The sequence below is a fragment of the Sphaeramia orbicularis genome, chromosome 21, assembly GCF_902148855.1.
Source record: "Sphaeramia orbicularis chromosome 21, fSphaOr1.1, whole genome shotgun sequence".
Classification (NCBI taxonomy): domain Eukaryota; kingdom Metazoa; phylum Chordata; class Actinopteri; order Kurtiformes; family Apogonidae; genus Sphaeramia; species Sphaeramia orbicularis.
This window is the reverse complement of record NC_043977.1, coordinates 55,648,795-55,668,797: the sequence shown is the minus strand read 5'-3', so window position 1 is coordinate 55,668,797 and position 20,003 is coordinate 55,648,795.

The window sequence follows — 20,003 nt, the reverse complement described above, 5'->3', positions numbered from 1 at the left end:
CTAATAAAAACTAGCAAACCTGCTCTAAAAACTAATTAAAACTAACTGAATTAGAGAAAAAAAAGTCAAAGCTAAATAAAACTAAATTATAATGAAAAATCCAAAACTATTAGAACCTTCTTCTGAAGATAATGGAAACCCAGCTTATGATATTCCATTCAGGCTGAATGTTGTCAGCAGTGGAGCCTCGTCAATAGAGGGCGCCGCCTCACCTGTCTCACATGAAGAAGAAGACGATAGGAACTACATAAGATAATTTTACACACATGGCTATTTAAATGAATGAGTTCTACATGATACAGCCAGTGAGTACTGTGTATAATCTGCATTCAGGTGGAGTTTAAAAATGTTTTCAGTCGTTTAGTGAGCGGTCAAGTCACGTGTTTCCTGTTTGGAGCAAACATCTGCGCCCAAGGCTGTCCATTTACCATAAAACTCTCTCCTTATAAATGGTGCATGTGCAGTAGACCCCCTCCAATACAAGAGATAAGACGGCCTTGGGGTGCAAAAAATTCTGCCGAAGCCACACGAGTAAACATCACATCCCGAAAAGAATCAAGATCTTCCTCAGACATGGAATCAGCAAATATGTAATACTGTTAAAGCATGACTGTGTCGCTGAACAGCTCAGTGGTTTTCACAACTGGTTTAGTTGAGGAACACAGGAGGATCGAATCAAAGTGGTAAACAGTGATGAAAGTGAAGAAAGAAAAAAAAAACCAAACTTTTCTGGGCATTTCATCCTGCATGCTCTTAGGTGCATTCTGGTGCACTGTGGGAGCAAAAACCTGTAACGCATTAAGGTTCAAAATTAATGAGAAAATACATCTCACACAGGAACATGGTCAAACATTTGATCAGATCTTGATTTCTCTACTTAAACATTCTGTTCCACTAATTCTCTTACTGATGTACTTTAAACATTGTCATGGGTAGATTATGGACAGACTAAGGATCTGTGGTAAAAACATTGAGAAAAGAGGCTCATCAAGAACAGTAATCTCATTTAATCTAATGTTCAGATCTGGACTCTCCAGGCTTTCCATCTGTCACTAACTACTCCACTACAGGAGAACAGTCACCAGTGGATTCCTTTCTTTGCTTTTGTCCATATATGTCACCATGCTCATATCTCATATATACATCATTATAATATTTCTCTTCTGCTGCACAGCACACACCAGTGTCTCACACATCCACTGTTCACAGACTAACAGTTAACAGTTATTTCTTCCTTTGCCTTTTCTGTGCTGGTTTGGAGCTAGCATGTTTCTGGACTTTCCTCTTCACCTGTTTGGCCACATGATGAATGCTAACGATAATTTAGACCAAATACATTGGCGGTAAAACACTCAAAGCGAATCCGCCATCTTGTCTCCAGAGACACGAAACGGACCACGTGTCATCAACAGACCAATCAGAGCCGTTGATACAAGTTCCGCAATGTAAACGAGCCTCTCATTGGTCGAGATGAACGGAGAAGAAAGCAATATGGCCGCGCCCATGAAACGGACCCAAATAAACATAATTTACACTTTTTGGAGCGATTCATGCAAAATTTTGCCAAACCAGACGGAAATGATCCGTGAACGTTTAATTTACATATGCTTAGTTTTTGGAAAAAAACGGATTTCAGGCAAAAACACTTTCATCACTGGATAAAGCTAATATATTTTAACCCTTACGTTGACATTTAAAAAAAATAAAAAATACATGAAAATGTTGACATTTGCAAACAATCCTTTCACAAAAAATGTGAATAACCTGAATTGTCTTAAGTGACAAAAGCGTAATTGTACCAATATTCTGCCTGTTATTAAATGTTTTGTGTATTTGTAGATCCACTGTGATCTGCAAGTTTTATGTGTAAATGATAAACAGACAAAATTGTTAAAATTGTCGTAAATTTTCTGAAGACATTTCAAGTTGTTCATGTTATTCAGAATGTTAAGAAAACTTTGTAGATGTAAACATTATTATAATGTAATTTTACTTTTGTCGCTGTTATTATTTTACTGGTCCAGATCCTATTGGGTTGAATGTGGAACCTAAACTAAAATGAGCTTGACACCCTGCTCCAGACAATACATTCAAATTACTTCTCTGTATGTAACAATAATGTTCAGTTTTTCATACAAGCATGAAACACGTACAGTGAAAGTGAAACTAAAGACACTTTACTAATTCCTCTATTGCCACATTTCTACTATGTGGAACCAGTTCGACTCTGCTCGTCTCCTGTTGTTGTGCACCTCATTTCCTTTCCCCTACCTTCAGAAACTTGTATTTGAGGGGGTACGACGTTTGTTGCCCGCACCAGAACCAGAACTGGGCCCGGATGACGTCCTGGTGTTCACTCTGCCGCTAGATTCTCAAGTGCTGCTAAGTAGTGAATCAAATGAACCACATCATGCTGTGGACAAATGTTTGAGCAGATTGGAGGGATTCCACCCTTTAGAAGACATGGAAGCTTTGACAGTGTTCCAGTGGACCTGGTGTGGTCTGTTTGGACCTGGTGTGGTCTGTTTAGACCTGGTGTGGTCTGTTTGGACCTGGTGTGGTCTGTTTAGACCCGGTCTGGTCTGTTTAGACCTGGTGTGGTCTGTTTAGACCTGGTGTGGTCTGTTTAGACCTGGTGTGGTCTGTTTAGACCTGGTCTGGTCTGTTTAGACCTGGTGTGGTCTGTTTAGACCTGGTGTGGTCTGTTTAGACCTGGTGTGGTCTGTTTAGACCTGGTCTGGTCTGTTTAGACCTGGTGTGGTCTGTTTAGACCTGGTCTGGTCTGTTTAGACCTGGTGTGGTCTGTTTAGACCGTTTCTGCCTCAACGCCATGTTGGCTACATTCTGACCAAAACAATGCAGTGTATGCGTGATGTCATTGTGCATGCGCAACGAAGGCGGAATCAATAAGCAGAATCGTTAAGCAGGCAGGCAAACGATTCCAAGGAATCGAGCTACTGGGAACCGGTTCTCAAAAAGAACTGGTTCTCGATTCCCATCCCTACAGACATTTCACTGTCTCTAAAACATCGTTTTCTAGACTACTTTAAAAAAAAAAAATAATAATCCCTAAATTGAGAGTATCCCCACTTCTCCAGGGACCACTACACTACTGGCTGATCTGAAGGTGGCTTTGCATGCTTATTCATTCCACAAGATTTCCTCTCACTCCCATCTAATAATGTATCTGTATGTCAGGGCATGAACTCTGACCTCTGCCCAGGGCTGCAGCAACACTCCAGTGACAGCATTTATGCTCAAGGCTTTCCAGGATGGCCTCCAAGAGCATGAATTTGCAATCCCTCCAATTCATCCATGAGATGATGATAGAGGGCATGAGTTCACACTCAACACCAGAGCATTTTGTGCGCTGGCTACAACCCTGCATGACATCTGCAAAAAGGTACAATCCCACAGCAAATCTAAGCAGCAGAGAAAGGTGTGAGCTGCACCCTACTAACAGACACAGTGTGTTACTTAAATGTGACAAACGCTGACGCAGAACTGGACGTGTTAGTAGTGGATGAATGGGACCTAGTCTAAAATAATGGCCTCAAATACTTTAACTCATATTGACTCAAACAGCTACTGGCGACTAAAAGTATCTACTGATCTAAAATGTTTAATAACTTCTGATCCACTACTATCAAAACATAAATGATACATATTGATGTAAAAGTACAGTTCTTCATCTTTTCATGGTCATCAGATATGACCCATTTGGACGTTCAGAGGCTCCATAGTGAATGTGGAAACACCGTCATCTTCTACAACATTGATTCACCAGTAAAACCCATGGAGTTGGATCAATGACAGTGGATGGAGATGCTTGTTTTCATGTTCAGATATTGATATCTTCACTGAAAAAGTCACCTTTTCTTCAGTTTTCTCTGTTTCAGATATAACATCCGTCAACTTAAATCTGAGCTATTATGAACGTCTACATCACAGGGGTCAAACATGCGTCCCGGGGGCCAAATCTGGCCCACCAAAGGGTCCAGTTCGGTCCCTGGGATGAATTTGTGAAATGCAAAAATTACACTAAGATATGAATGATCTTTTTAGTTCAGGTTCCACATTCAGACCAGTTCAGTTTCATAATAATGTATAAGTACTACCAACTCCAAATTTTTCTCTTTGTAAATGTGAATGTTTTCATGTATTTACACTAAAACAAAGTATAATTTTGCAAAAACTCTGAATATATTGAACAAATATGAACAATCTGAAATGTCTTAAGAGAAGTACAATTTTAATAATATTCCACCTGTTACTAAATATTTTGTGTATTTGTAAATCCACTGTGATCTGTAAGTTATAATGTACGTGTGGAAATGATAAACTAAAGCATAATAATAGTGTAAAAAATATTGTTATTAATGTTGTTCACATAGTTTGAATGGATAGTTTGTAGATGTAAACATTTTCATAATGTAATTTTACTTTTTTCAGTGTAAAACATAGAGAAAAGTTTGGAGTTGACATTATTTATATATTATTATGTTATTATTTTACTGGTTCAGCCCACTTCAGATCAAATTTAGCTGAATGTGGAACTGAACTAACATGAGTGTGACAGCCCTGGTCTACATTCTACATGATCAGTGAATCAGGGGCGTAGAAGTGCACAGGGACACGTCCCTACCAATATCCATCATTAATGTGTAGTCTCTATCAGTCCAACTGCTGTCCGTAGTGTTTGTGTGATTCTGGCACACAAAGGGTTAACAGTCGGTCTCTGCTAGAAGTCCCGCTCTAACGTAAATATCGCTCTCCGATTGGCTCTTTGGTTTTGCTAACGTACATGTGATTGGCCGTCCCCGCGGTCACTCCATCTACTTGTAAAAGGAACCTGTTAGTTGGACCGCTAACGTAAGCTTTCAGTATGTTTGTATTTGTTCTGCCTGAGTCACATCAGCTAGACAGATTTGAATATCAGTGGAGTCATTTACATGTACATTTGGACATGTGTTTGTGTGCGTGTGCGCCCGTACATGTGTGCACAGTAATTAGGATGTAAAGGATGTCAAAGAAAAGAAAACTGGACAGAAGACACTTCTATAGGAGTCACAGTGTAAGTTAGTTCAAGGGTCTAGAACTGTAGAGGCTCAACACAGATACTGAAGAAAAGACACTATTTAATGTCAAATAGATACACTTTTTAAAAGTTACTTTACTTATTATTTTAATACAGCAGAGAGCAACTGTTTAAAAAACACACAAAGAGAATGTGTGGGGAAAATACAATAAAACCTCAGATTGTAAATGTGATTCTAGATGTGATTTCATCCATGTTTTTGGGGAATAAATTACATGTAATAATTGAAACTAAAGCCTTTTTTGCTCAGGCAGTAACTGTACCATCAAACTCTATGATCACTGTATCCCTGATCTGTTCATATGTCGTGAATCAACATATTTTTGTCAGGAGACAGACAGTAGAGAGGAGGGAGGAGGTAGAGGAGGAGAAGAAGGAGGAGAGGCTGGAAATTCCCAGGTGAGGTTCAATAATAATGCACATGTTCGTCATGAGAATAACTTTGCAGAATGCATTAAATTCTTGTATTTTCTTTAGATATTCAGATATGCATTATAAACATATCAATTACTGAATTTTTTTCTGACTATGATTGTTTGCTTGTTTGATCAGCTCGACATGATGTGAAATTATGATTGCAAATGCAAAAAATATCAGCTTTCAGGAGTGCTGCCTTGGAGCACTTTAGTGTCCACACCGATGTCAGAATCAAACCTACTCCCTTGCAGTGAATTAAATATTAGAAAATACCGGATTTCCACAGAAAAATCACAAAATGCAGAAGATAATAGTGTAATAAATGGTGCTAAATCACTTAAGAAAGGTTAAATATGGAGTAAAACTATTTTGGAATTGCCACCTAAGTAACACTGGGTCTTTATGGGTTAAAAATGCAATATCCCATGTGTTCACCACGGCATATCTATTTTTAGGACAGTAGAACCTCACACTACCAGCGCACTATTGTACGAGTAATTTGCTTTACGAGCTGTGTGTCATAAATATTTTTGTCTGGAAATACAAGTGGAAATCCGCAGTATGAGCAAGCTTCATTCTAGCTGCTGCTAATCAGCACAGAGTTCACATGTACTCCCCCCCCCCCCCAACAGGATCAGTATCTGCTCACTTAGTTCACGTGTTCATCTCAATGAGGGAACATCACAAACGATTTGTTCAAGTGACTTTCTTTGTTTCATGTGTCTTTTGGCAATATTTTGTGCTGATTAATTTTGTAAGCCGTGAGTCCTAAGAAAGTTAGTGCAAAGGACAGTGCTGATAAAAAGAAAAAGCTTATCACAGTAGAGTTGAAGAAGGACGTCATCAAAAAACATGACAGAGAAGTGCACTTTATACCCTCGGCCCTCGCCGCAGGGTATTGTCATCAGTTCATCGTCCGTCCGTCCATCTGTCCGTATGTGCAAAAACTTTGGCATGGACTGAAGGGCAAAGGTTTTCAAGTGCAGACACGTTATGTTTCTGTTTTAAAAACCCCTAAAAAAGCCTCTTTGGGTGTTTTTTTTTTTTGTACGTGCATTGTGGGAAAGGGAAGTTCGCGCCGCCACCTGACAGCGGCAGCACAACCATATGATATGATATGGACGCAACAAACATGATGCGGAAATGGCTGAAACGTGGAAACGGCTGGAGGAACATGCATAGAGGGAAGGGAGCGGCTGCTGTTTCTGTGTCGTGTCTGTTCCAGCTGCTGCTGTCAGACGGCTGCACGAACCTTCGCTTCCCACAATGCACGTCACGACAAAATTCTGAAGATGCCCGAGTTCCCTCCTGGCTCTGTTTGTAGCACATGGTTTGTTCCTGGTGGATGGAACTAAGAAACTGTTCACCGTAATGCAAGAGATTCAGGTGAGTAATGACAGACAGACTGACAGATTCATGAAACTGAGGACATGACTGAGGTTGGACAGAGCTGATGAAACACTGGTCACAAAAGTCTCCTGCACCTTTAACCCTTTCATGCATGAATTATGAGAACCCTAATCAAGATTTTTTTTCCTGAGTGTTTTTATTCCTCTTTAGGCATGAAAAAAACAATGCGATTGAATTTTTTTTATGAATCTGTTTTTCACAGAGTTACAAAAATGTCCACACAGCTGGACAGCATGCATTTGATTTCTGAAGCAAAGAAACATATGTTTAAAACCCGTCATCATAAAGTGATATACTGTGTGAAAACTATGTAATATATATATATATTTTAATGCAGCTAATCTCATGTTTTCACACATTTTATCATATTGTAATACTAGTTATGGAGATAATACGCAAAAAAAAAAAATCTTGTTTGAGAAAATTAGCAGTTGATTTCCACTCAAACATGTTAGTGCAGATCAGGTTTAGTAAGAACAGCCAAGTTACAGTAATGGTCTGAATGTCACTGTGTAGATGATGCATGAGCGTCCACTGTATTGGTTGATATCCTCTTGAGACCCAGGAAAGTGAACATTTTTAGCTTTTTTTTTTTTTTTTTTTTTTTTTTTTTTTTTTTTACATTAAACAGTCGTCTTGACTGGAAACTGCATAATGCAACAGTTTTTTCAGATACATTTTAAAAATTATTTTCATTTATTTATTTTTTAATGGAATGTCCTTCACAATGAACAGCATTTTTTTTTTTTAGTGAAACTGTCAAACTTTTGTCCCCTACAGAGGACAAAAATGCACTGCTGGGTCTCAGGAGGATATGGAATTAAAACTTAACACATGAACATACAGGGTGGGGAAGCAAAATTTACAATGAACATTTAGTTGTTTTTTCTCAGCAGGCGCTACGTCAATTGTTTTGAACCCAAACATATACTGATGTCATAATCATACCTAACACTATTATCCATACCTTTTCAGAAACTTTTGCCCATATGAGTAATCAGGAAAGCAAACGTCAAAGAGTGTGTGATTTGCTGAATGCACTCGTCACACCAAAGGAGATTTCAAAAATAGTTGGAGTGTCCATAAAGACTGTTTATAATGGAAAGAAGAGAATGACTATGAGCAAAACTATTACCAGAAAGTCTGGAAGATACTATTAAAGAAGAATGGGAGAAGTTGTCACCCCAATATTTGAGGAACACTTGCGCAAGTTTCAGGAAGTGTGTGAAGGCAGTTATTGAGAAAGAAGGAGGACACATAGAATAAAAACATTTTCTATTATGGACATTTTCTTGTGGCAAATAAATTCTCATGACTTTCAATAAACTAATTGGTCATACACTGTCTTTCAATCCCTGCCTCAAAATATTGTACATTTTGCTTCCCCACCCTGTACAAGAGAACAGTTGGAGAAGAACTGTCCACTGCAGTGACCACTTATGCATGAAAGGGTTAAAATGTTGAATTTCAGAGTATTTCTATGAAAGCCCTGCAAAGGGTTAATAAGACATATGTATCATTGTGAGACACCATACAATAGTTGTGGTGCAAAATGTCAAAAAAAAGTCTGTGAGTCTGAGAAAAAGAGAAATTTGGACTCAAACCCTTGATTACATGGCATGAAATCTTGATGAATATTTAAGATGAAAATCTGCTTTAAACCATTTTTCTTGCCGCTGTTGTCTCGGTTTGTAGGTGTCCTTGTCGTGTAACTTATGTTCCTGTCACCTACTAACCTTTATCAAAAATTCAAGCGTTCAAGGGTGTGCATTTCGAATAGTTCCGTCTTATAAATTTGGAGGTGGTTTTCCTGAGTCCTTGGAACATGACATGGCATCAGTGCGTAAAAATCCATAAACCTTCATGTCAAATAAAAATATGTGTTAAACTCAATATCCAAGGCTTATCTGAGCTACATGTTTATCCTGAGTAAATGCATCAGTCCAATTTGTCAGAGCTGTATTCTTTGTTTAGAAGTTATTGATCTTGCGTTGGAGCGCAGCGCTGCCTTGTTGTATTTACATGGTTGAGAGGCTCGGAGGCATCCTACCAGCCCGACAGATGAAGGCCTGCTGATGGAACGCCTGCCAACAACACATTTATCATCGTCATCCTTGTCGCCGCGCATCCACTGATCACGTCCCCCCCCCCCGTCCTTACCCTCGCCTTTTTGTTGTATTGTGTTTTTTTTTTTCTTATTGTTTGGTTTCATCTGCTCTATTTCTCATGTGTTTTTAACTCAAACTGGCACCTTGTCTAAAAGGCTGTTTGTTACAATTTTTGCTTCTCTTTCCCAGCGAGTAAAAGTTGTCTGTCAGAAGGCAGTGAGCTCAGGAGCAATTTCGAAACGTTGGCAGGGACACGTTGGTCAAATGAGTGGTTCGTCATGTTCTTCCAGTTGTATTTGGTTTGTTTTTGCGGTCTTTTCTAATGGAAACCTGCAAAGTCATTGTGAAGTTTGCTATTGTTGCTGTTTTTCTTTGAGTTGATATTTTTCTTTGTGTTTTGTTTGGGTCACACCAGGTTCTGATGGATGAGAACCAGGTCCAGATCACAGTTATTTATCTGAAATCCATCACCGTAGTCCAGCTGGACGGCCGCTGTGCCCTCGTCTCCATCGCTGATCTGAGCGTATCCTTTGAAATATGTTTTACTTTAGATATTAAAGTTTTAGGATGAATTGTTTTAGTATTAAGTGGTTATTGTTCTGACATAGGATTCTTTTGTTTAATCTGTTTTACTTCAATAATCATAACACTGAGTTCTTTGTGACCAAGATTTATATAGTACTCTGTTGTAGTTTCAGTTTGTTATCACTGGGTTAAGCTTTTTATGATAGGGAACATCTGTTCAGTAGGTTCTGTTCTTCATCTAGATCAGGGGAGTCAAACTCATTTTAGTTCAAGGGCCACACTCAGCTAAATTTGATGTCCAGTGGGCCGGACCAGAAAAATAATGATATAATAACCTATAAATAATGACAACTCCAAATTTTTGTCTTTGTTTTAGTGTAAAAAAACCCCATTAAATTATGAAAATACTTACTTTTCTGAACTATCCAAAAAAAAAAAAAAAACCTGAAAAAACTGAAATTTAAATGAAAAAAACGTAACAAAAAATTTAGTGCAATTTTAACAATATTATTCCTCAACTTATCATTAGTCCATGTGCATTATGGATCAGATCTACAAAGACACTAAACACTGAGGAACTGGAAGAAAAATAGTTTAAATTGTGCTGAATTTTCTGTAGACATTTCAGGTTGTTCATATTTGTTCAGGTTATTCACATTTAACTGTTACAGGATAGTTTGTAAATGTAAATATTTTCATAATTTAATGTTTTTTGCACTAAAACAAAGGAAAAAAAATGAAGTTGTTAATTCTAGATTTTTTTTTTTGCTCAATTCAAGATTTTTTTACTTAATTGAAGATTTTTTTGGGGGGGCTTAATTGAAGATTTTTTTTTAATTAATTGAAGGGTTTTTTTTTTTGCTTAACTGAAGATTTTTTTTTTTTTTTTTACTTCATTGAAGATTTTTTTTTTTTTTTTTTGCTTGAAAATTCGATATTTTTTCCTTAATTCAAGCTAATTTTTTTTTTTTTTACTTAATTCATTTCAAGACTGTGGAATTTTTGCACATGGCAAAAACATCCTAGGGGCCGAACTGGACCCTTTGGCGGGCCGCATTTGGCCCCTGGGCCGCATGTTTGACACCACTGATCTAGATACACATCTGAACACACACATTCACATAGTGTTGCCAAATATAGATGATAAGGGTAAACTTATTGTTGGCATAAGTTTACTTAGAGTTCAGGTCTTCATCTGTTTGATCTTTTTAGATAACGCTAAGTTAAAGACCAACCCATTTGTACAGGTGAGCCCGCCCATGGGGAAAATAAATGTACACTTCATCTAATGTTCACTGTTTTTGAGTCGTCAGTGCTGAGTGTCCACCTTATTTGTGATCTGAATAAATTTTGTCAACTTTGAGACCGATCTGAATCCAGACTCGTCCCTAGAGCTTCCAAAAATAGAACACATTAACACCTCGCTGTGGGCTACAGCGTCTCTGCTGCCTCCGAGGGAAGAAACTCACCTCATGTTTTCACTTAAAGCTCTACCGTATGATGTGGCATTTTTACACTTTTGTCATCTTCAAATGCTCCTAATAAGTGTGTGTCAAACTAAAATGTAAAAGAAATCGGTAACACTTTACTTGAAGGTCTAGTTTATAATGCATTAAGCACACATTCATAAGACATTCTAATGCATTTAGAATGCATTACAAAAGTCATTACAACAGTTTATGATCATGTACAACAGCTTATACCAAGGTTAGTAAAGTATGGTAAGTGTAGGCCTAATGTATTATAAATTCAGCTTTCATCATGTTTTATACATCCACACCAAAGTGACAACAGTGTTTGAAGGAAGAATCTCAAGTAACACATGTAACACATTCTAACCATCAGAACTGTAGCCACTTATAAAGACACAGAGAACTGCTGTGACATGTAGTTTCTGAAGCTGAATAATGCCTTAGAAACATCAATAATAAGTTACAGGAGGACTGATGATATTATAACACAAGTATGATGACGTATGAGCAGTATCTGCTGGCTCTGAGGAAAGTGTAAGTCCAAAATTATCCAATTCAATTCAATTTTATTTGTACAGCCCAATATCACAACAAGGTTATCTCAAAGGGCTTTACAGAGTCAGTTGGATGTAAACAACAACAGTCAAATAAACAGCAAGAAAATGAGTCATGTCCAGGGCATCCCCCGTCCTTAGACCCTCCTTCTCAGCAAGGAAAAACTCAAACCCAGTGGGAAAAAGGGAGAAACCTTGGGGAGAATTATACATCAAAGTGTTCTGAAGAACTCTTTATTTTGCAAAAACAAAACATTAAAAGAACAGAGACAGTAAATACAAGTGTTACATGTTGCTTTATACATAAATAAAAAATAATGTGGCAGCTCTAAATCTTTGTTAATTCAAACACATACTTTTTTTTTTTAATAAATATGTAATCCCTTAAATCAGGGGTGTCAAACTCAGATCCTCGAGGGCCGGTATCCTGCATGTTTTAGATGTTTCCCTCTTCCAGCACACCTAACAGTCGTTCTCAGGCTTCTGCAGAGCTGGATGATAGGCTTATCATTTGAATCAGGTGTGTTGGAAGAGGGAAACATGTAAAACATGCAGGATACCGGCCCTCGAGGATCTGAGTTCGACACCCCTGCCTTAAATAGATGGGTATAGGGACCGGTGACAAAACCTAACAAAAGTTCCCCACCGAAAAAAATAAATTCCTTCACACTGCTTTGGTATGGATGTATAAAACATGATGAAAGCTGAATTTATAATAGATGATGCCTACTCTTATAATACTTTATTAACCTTGGTATAAGTTGTTGTACATGATCATAAACTGTTTTAATGACTTTTATAATGCATTCTAAATGCATTAGAATGTCTCATGAATGTGCGCTTAATGCATTATAAACTAGACCTTCAAGTAAAGTGTTACCAAGAAATCCACCAGGTATTTATTTATCACACTGGAAGAAAAATTCAAGGCACTCTCTTTAAACATTCAAATGCCTTTATTATCATGGCATGGTCATATCTAGACCTAAAAAACTTCAACACGTTTTGGCTTCAAGCCTTCATCAGGAAGTCAACCAGGAGCCTGAAAAACTGTAGGTTCCTCTATAGCAGGGTCTAACCAGTAGGAACCTGCCAGCTGGGCATGAAGGGAATGGCCTGCAGAGGGTGTCCACATGGAAACCATCAGCACATGGTGTCACTGCAGGTCAAATAGAATTATTTACAAGTGAGGAAGAAAATTTGTGATTTGTGAATGCAGAAGGCACCCTTATTGTTTGAGAGCACAGACGGCACCCTTTTGTTTCATGTCCCCTGTTGAGCTAACCTCTTTAGCATTAACCAGTGATGTTTTGATTATATGTTAAGATGCCTCCACCAGGTCTGAGAGACCTACCCTCCCTTCCCTTGGTGTGAACCCCCCTTCCTGGAGTGCAACCCCCCTTCCCTTTCCCCTGAATGTAAATTCTCTTGTCTCTTTTCTAAAGTACAACCCCCTTTTTCTTTATTACTTTGTTTGTCTTTTGTTTTCTATTGACTGCTTTGAAGTAACTGTATAAATACCATCTGAAAACATAGATTCGGGGTCAGACTACTGAAACAGACTCTGTCTGCATCGGTACTCTCACCGTGCTCCGGAACACTAAATAAAGCTACACTCATCGCAGCAAACTTTGAACCACGTTTTGTGATTTTTCTTCGACACAAGTATACATGAATAAAAAACAGTGCAAAATTTACATATCTGTGTTAAAATAGGATTCAACCACTATAAAGTCGTTAAAACCAGAAAAAAATAACACTGGTCAACAACAAATTTATTGTTTAAGTTTTTTGAGCTGATTTAGGATAATTTTGGTGTGCTGAATCCAAAAATCACATTTATTTTGCTCAATCAGGTCAACTTTCTGAACTATGCTACATATTGGCTTTTTAACATTTTTGCTTACATTTATGGGCATTTTCACATCATATGATACAAAATTCTTTCATATTTCTTGCAATAAACGAGTTCTGAAGATTTTACTTTTGCCAATTTATGATTAATGTTTTTTTTAATATTACAGGTGAATGAAATGGCTTCGACTAGAAGATCTTGCAAAAATAAGCCCGACTTATTCTGCTACATCTGTGGTGAATACACCATTGTACCTAACAGGAATCAAGTCACAAGTTTCATAAAGTGTGCTTACCAATCTTATTTTGGTATTACACTTGGTGACCAAGATAAAGTTTACAAAAATGTAATCAATTTTGTGAGAAGATCAAATTTTTCAAAATCAAATTAGCAAAAAAAACCTGACCTGATTGAGAAAAACAGATGTCATTTTTGGATTTAGCGGTGCAAAATGGTCCGAATTCAGTTGAAAAAACCTAGAGAACTTGCAAAAAATATTTTTTTGTAACCCAGTGTAATACATGACAAGAAAACAGAAAAGTCCTTCTCTTCATTCAGTCCAGGGGGTACAGTGGGTTGGAGTTTAAAGCTTCCCGTTGGTTCAGTGTCTTTTGCCTGTCCCTCTTTCTTAAGGAGGATGGAATGTGGTCGATGCCAGTAGCTTGTAGTGTGGATGGGTTGCTGTTGTGCAGTTCCAGGTGGTGTTTTGCCATTGGGTAGTTTGTGTTTCCAGCTCTTATTGCATATTTGTGTTCTGACAGTCTGTCCTGTCATTAGACCCCACTATAGAAGAAACCTACAGTTTTTCAGGCTCCTGTTTGACTTCCTGATGAAGGCTTGAAGTCGAAACACATTGAAGTTTTTTAGGTCTAGATATGACCATGAAATGATAATAAAGACATTTTAATGTTTAAAGAGAGTGCCTTGGATTTTTCTTTCAGTGTGATAAATACTTTTTGAACCCCTTTTTCCAAAGAGCCCCTTGAACAAACTCTTTTTTGGTCCGAGAAGCATTCCTTCCTCAACATTTTTTGAATCCACCAGGTACTGAAACTCAAAAATGTTTAATTCTCATATATTACTAATATTTCTGATAAAATTCTGACCAATCATTTTATTCGGTCCGAATGAAAATAATTGGCTGAACCTGGCTGAGCCTCCTGTCAATCATCCATTATCGCCGTCCCAGCATCTGCTCTGAATCTGAGGCTTCACTGACGCTGCTCCTGCTGTCACTGACCACAGTCTGTCTGGGATGTGAATGGATAGAACTGAATGTACATGAAGGGAAAAAACAGATTTATTAACAGAAACAACAACTAAGGAGAACAAACAGAGGAACCTGACTGCAGCACTCAGAGTCTGATGAATGAAGGATGGAGATAAAAGTCCAGTAGTCTGGTGGACTGGACTGAACAGACAGGTCAAAGGTCAGCTTTAATGACCGCGGGACTCATGCACGTACATGTACTTGGTGTCACACAATGTAGGACGATAAATGTACATTCTAAGAAATAAAATGCTGGAATTTGTTGGATTTAATTAAAAATGTTATGCAACTTGTTCCACGAAATATGGTTATTTAAATGTAAAAAGATGTTGCCGTTAATTGCAAAGATGACCTACTAATAAATCCAAAGTAATTGTGTCAATAAATCTAAAATAAGGTGTTGCTTTAATGCTTCAACTGAAGAATTACATTGTCTAATCAACAGTATTGGTTTGGATTTACACATATTTATTGTAAATTTAGTGGTGGGAAATCCGATTCTTTTGACTAACTCAATTCTTTCGGTTCGTTGATCTGTTGCAAATCGATTCCAAATCGATTCATTTATTTAAAAAAAAACATCCTGCATTGTTTTGGAATCACATACTACAAGTTGCCAGATCCTGCATGAACGTCTACTACAACGAGCTACCACGGCAAGCAACGAATCCTACACTGTAAGTTTATCGTCTGTTAATTATGTTTATTAGGGGTGGGAATCTTTTACTAGCTCACGATTTGATTCTGATTTTTGGGGCTACGATTCGATTCAAAATCAATTCTCGATTCAAAATTATTTTGGATGCAAATGATTTTTGATTCAAAACCATTTAATTCATAATGATTTCTGCTTGAATCTATAAATGTGAAAGGATCCTCACGATCTACTCCAGTCTGCTTTGCAAGACAGAATGACAAATGCAGACATTCAAACGTCTTTTTCCACATATATTCAGTTTTAAACATTTATCCATGCATGGCAGGGACTTGGGTGAGGCACAGCAGTGTGCGTTGGTTTGCCGCTGAACCATTTTTTGTAGGCCTGTAACGGTACACGTACCGAACCGAACCGTTTCGGTACGCACCTGTTTGGTTCGGTCCACAGCTGTACTGAAACGGCACAGTATGATGAGAAAAAGAAAAAGGAACGAAAGACGTTGTTCGATGTGGAAGTTTAAATCTGCGCAAGTTTCACACGGACTTAATAAAGGAGCACACACTGACCCGAAATATGAAATAGCAGCTGATATAAGGATAAAAAAAACAACAAATATGATGTGAACCTGGAAGGAAGAGACTGCAGACCCTCCACCATCAGTCCAGTCCAGTTTGGATCAGTTCAGGTTCAGGTGAAAGACAACGACGAGGAAAGAGAGGTTAATAAGACGGATGTTGTTTGGCCCCTAGGAACTACGGTAGTTCTACAACACTGACACTAGCTCTGTCTGTCTGTCTGTCTGTCTGTCTGTCACGTACGCAGTATAATAGAGGAATAAATAGAACGTTGAAAGTATGTAAAGTTTCACTTTCGTTTCACGACAGCATTCGTTACGTTAGTTATGGACCGCACCCCCAGGTATACAACTGTGCGCCCCCCCTACTCCCTGGCTCTGACAAAAAACACAAAACAAAAAAATCCCCCGTGCACACAGGCACACACAAATACACACAGTGTCCTAAACAGTTTGTTCTCTGTCCTAAAATAAATCATTTGGTTCATTGTGTTGTCAGTGTTTCTCTTCAGTTTGTTTCAACAGAATACCAGTTTACCCTCTTGTTAATGTTGCACTTCATGTGGAATTTTTTTGTTATTTTTCTGCAGAATGTGAACTGACAGAACTGTGATTAGATTTTTCGTGTTTGTTTGAAACTACCTTTCAGGGAAAAGTGCAATACTAATGTTTAAAATACATTTAGTAATATTAATAATTTCTTTCATTTCTATTTGATTTGTAGCAGCAGAATAATATTATTCCTGTTTTTCTATATTCTATTGTCTCCAAAAACTGGGGGAAAAATGTTTAAAAAAATTCATAAATGCATTAATAGACATTTTGAGGGGTTTTCTTTCTTCCCGTAATGAAACCAAAAAAACGAACCGTGGCTTTGAAAACCGAAAACGTACTGAACTGAAAATTTTGTGTACTGTTACAGGCCTAATTTTGTGGTTTCCAGGCTGTGTATAACTGCCATGACCTTTCCAGACATTAACATCTTGTTTTAGTGACACAGTGATGACACCGGTGCAGATGTGGACTTATTCTACTGTTACAGTTGTGGATTTGTTGAAAGAAATGAGCTTCGGAGCTGGAAGTTACTTGAGGCAGGAAACAGCAGCTGCTATATTCTTCTTGTGTGGAGCATCAGGATGTGTCCGGAGGTGCAGCGTGCCGTCTTCAGAGCTCCACTATTAGACTCAGATGTAGTAGTGTCGACACAGTCTCAGTTTACCGGTCTGCGATGGATGACTACACAGTAAGGAGGACGTAGCAGTTAATTGCGAGCCGGTGCAAAGACAGGCTGAAATGATGGGGTAAACAAAACAAACATTTGGCTGTCTTGTTACATTTAGATCTTTAATAACTTTTTCTTTTGTACTCAGAATCACATTGGCAGATGATTTAGAGGTGGCAGCGGAGGCATGTCTTAATGGAAAATTATTTGTTCCCCTTTCATTTAAATTGTTTTCAAATGAACTTGTCACTTAAAAGTTGTTTCTGTATATAAAGCTGTCATATTATGATTTATTTATTTTTTTCTTCTTGGTCAATGAATAAGGAGTGTACAAAGTAGGTCTGAGGTTGAAACATTACACACTGGTTCAGAGAAAATGGAGAACAAGAACAAAGCTTGTCCAAATTCAATTAAAAAAAGTCATTTCCCTCTCTTGGCAAAAGTCTTTCTTGGTTTTGCTATGTTGTTTCTGAATTATATTTTACTAAACTAATTTCTTGTGTTCTAATCTGGGCTGTGCAGCAGTGGAGTGTATTAAAGTGTGTGTTCAGCTGTCTCTGTCAGTACATTACAGCATATTCACATGGCTCCAGCACCACATGTCCCCACAACGCAGGCATCTCCATTCATTTGGACTGTAACTGTAACAAGTCAGTGCATATCATCAGAACATTAGCCCTGCAGAGCTACAGGAGCTGGCATCCACTTCCAACAGTTAGGCTCACCACTGCTGGGAGCTAAAATAAAGAAGGTCTCCACTGATTTGTAGGTCTGTGTTCACTCACAACACAGCACTGGGTTTTATTGTGTTTTTTTGTTTTTGTTTTTGTTGGATACCAGGCGCTGTCTCAGACCCCTGACACCACTAATGCCCAGTGGCGGCTGCTCGTCTTTCAGACTGGGGAAGCTCATTGTCGGCTTACATCAAAAAAACTGTCAAGTTTTTTAAAACATAAATTCAGCCCTCTGTTCCTTTTGATTTGTGTATTTACAGTGCAAGAAATGAATGAGTAATTTCGTAGTGGTTTCTCTGATTTCACAGCAGAATGTGTGACGGTATTAAACTGAACTGTGTCAGTGAAGGAGCAGATCTGAAAACAGCTGTCAATCAAACAGGATTCAGCCTTTTGACTGATCCTCCAATCAGCACGTGGAAGCTCAGCGTCCAGCCCAGCCGAGCTCCGCCCACAGCTCCATTCACCCCCAGAGACGCTGAACGTCTGGGGGCGGGACAACGTGGCATTTATCCAATTAGCGTCCAGTTTAGAGTCAATGAAAAAAACTGTTCCACTCAGTCCCATTGAAGCCCAGAGACGCCCACCGTCTACGGACAAATGCACTGAGCAGAGATGGAGGAGAAAACACAGACACGGGAATGGAGGAGAAGTGAACAACATCCAGTCTGTGATTTGTGATAAAGCTGATTCTGAACGAACTCATCTGTGAGATGAACGTGTTCTAACACATCTGGAGTCAATGAAATGTCAACACAACCGAACAGATTTAACCATTTAATTTTGTAATTTTAGGGGAAACTGAGCTTCCACTGCAGTCTGTGAGAAATCCCCTCTGCTAATACCTAATACTAAACTGACAAAAATAATGCCACTTTTAACACATATTACAAACCAAGGTCATAATAGTTTTGGATTTTTCATTATAATTCAGTTTTATTTAGTTTTGACATTTTTTTCTCTAATTCAGTTAGTTTTAAATCGTTTTTACAGCAGGTTTGCTAGTTTTTGTTAGTTTTCGGGGTTTTTGTAAATGCTTAGTTTTAGTTTCATTTTAGTGTTAATTTTAGTTTTGTCGGATCTTTTCTCTTCTTCTCTGTGGTCGTATTCAAATAAATCCCAGACAGGACTCTGCTGCTTTCTCCCAACTTTAGTCTCCATGTTTCCAGGTAGAGTGGGGACCAGAAGATGACTGGAAACCACAAGTGACGGACCGCGAAGTGTCGTATGGTGCCACTAGCTAAAACTGCTAGAGCGAAATAAATCGCTTTTGTATCAATCTGACATTGACAAAGACGAAAACAAAGGGAATTTTATCCATAATTTTTATATGTTTTAGTTTGTTTTTTCCAAGCACACAATTCAGTTTCAGTTAGTTATTGTTTGTTTGTTTTTTTCAATTATACTTTTTATTTATTTCAATTAAAGAAAATGTTTTTACAATTCTAGTTTTTGTCATTTTGTTAGTTTTCCATAACGATAATAACCTTGTTACAAACACAAAAGTTAGATAGGCTTCATTTCTGGGTGAAGTCAAGGGTGTCCCAGATGGACCGCCCACTACTTTTTGATTCATAACTTTTGAACCAAACAAGTTTAAGACAAATATTCCACATAATTGGAAAGGTCTAAATGCCATCTTAAACAGACTCAAAGGGCAAAATTTAGTTTCAAATATTTTTAAATAAAAAATATCAAAAACTACTGTGTCACAGATGGACAAAAAATGAAGGTCTATTTTTTGCAGGAATTACAAACTTCTCAAAAGTAAAGTTCCTCTGACATTTTCCTCCTCAAAAGTATTTAGTGTAAACCTTAAACCCCCTATTTTACAACCGAATAATTGATTAGAGGAAAAAAATATTTTATCAAACCTAAATAGCAAGAGTTTAGAAAAATGGCAGTGTCACAGATGGACAACAAAAGTAAATATCAAATTAAACATATTTTATTTCAATTATCAATATCATATACTTTTTTTTAAAATAATATTTACAACGTACAAATAATATTAACATTATATTCAAATTTATTTTGCATAGATATATGCATTTATTAATTTTAAACCCTGTATTTAGAATATGACATAAATAATAGTCAAATATA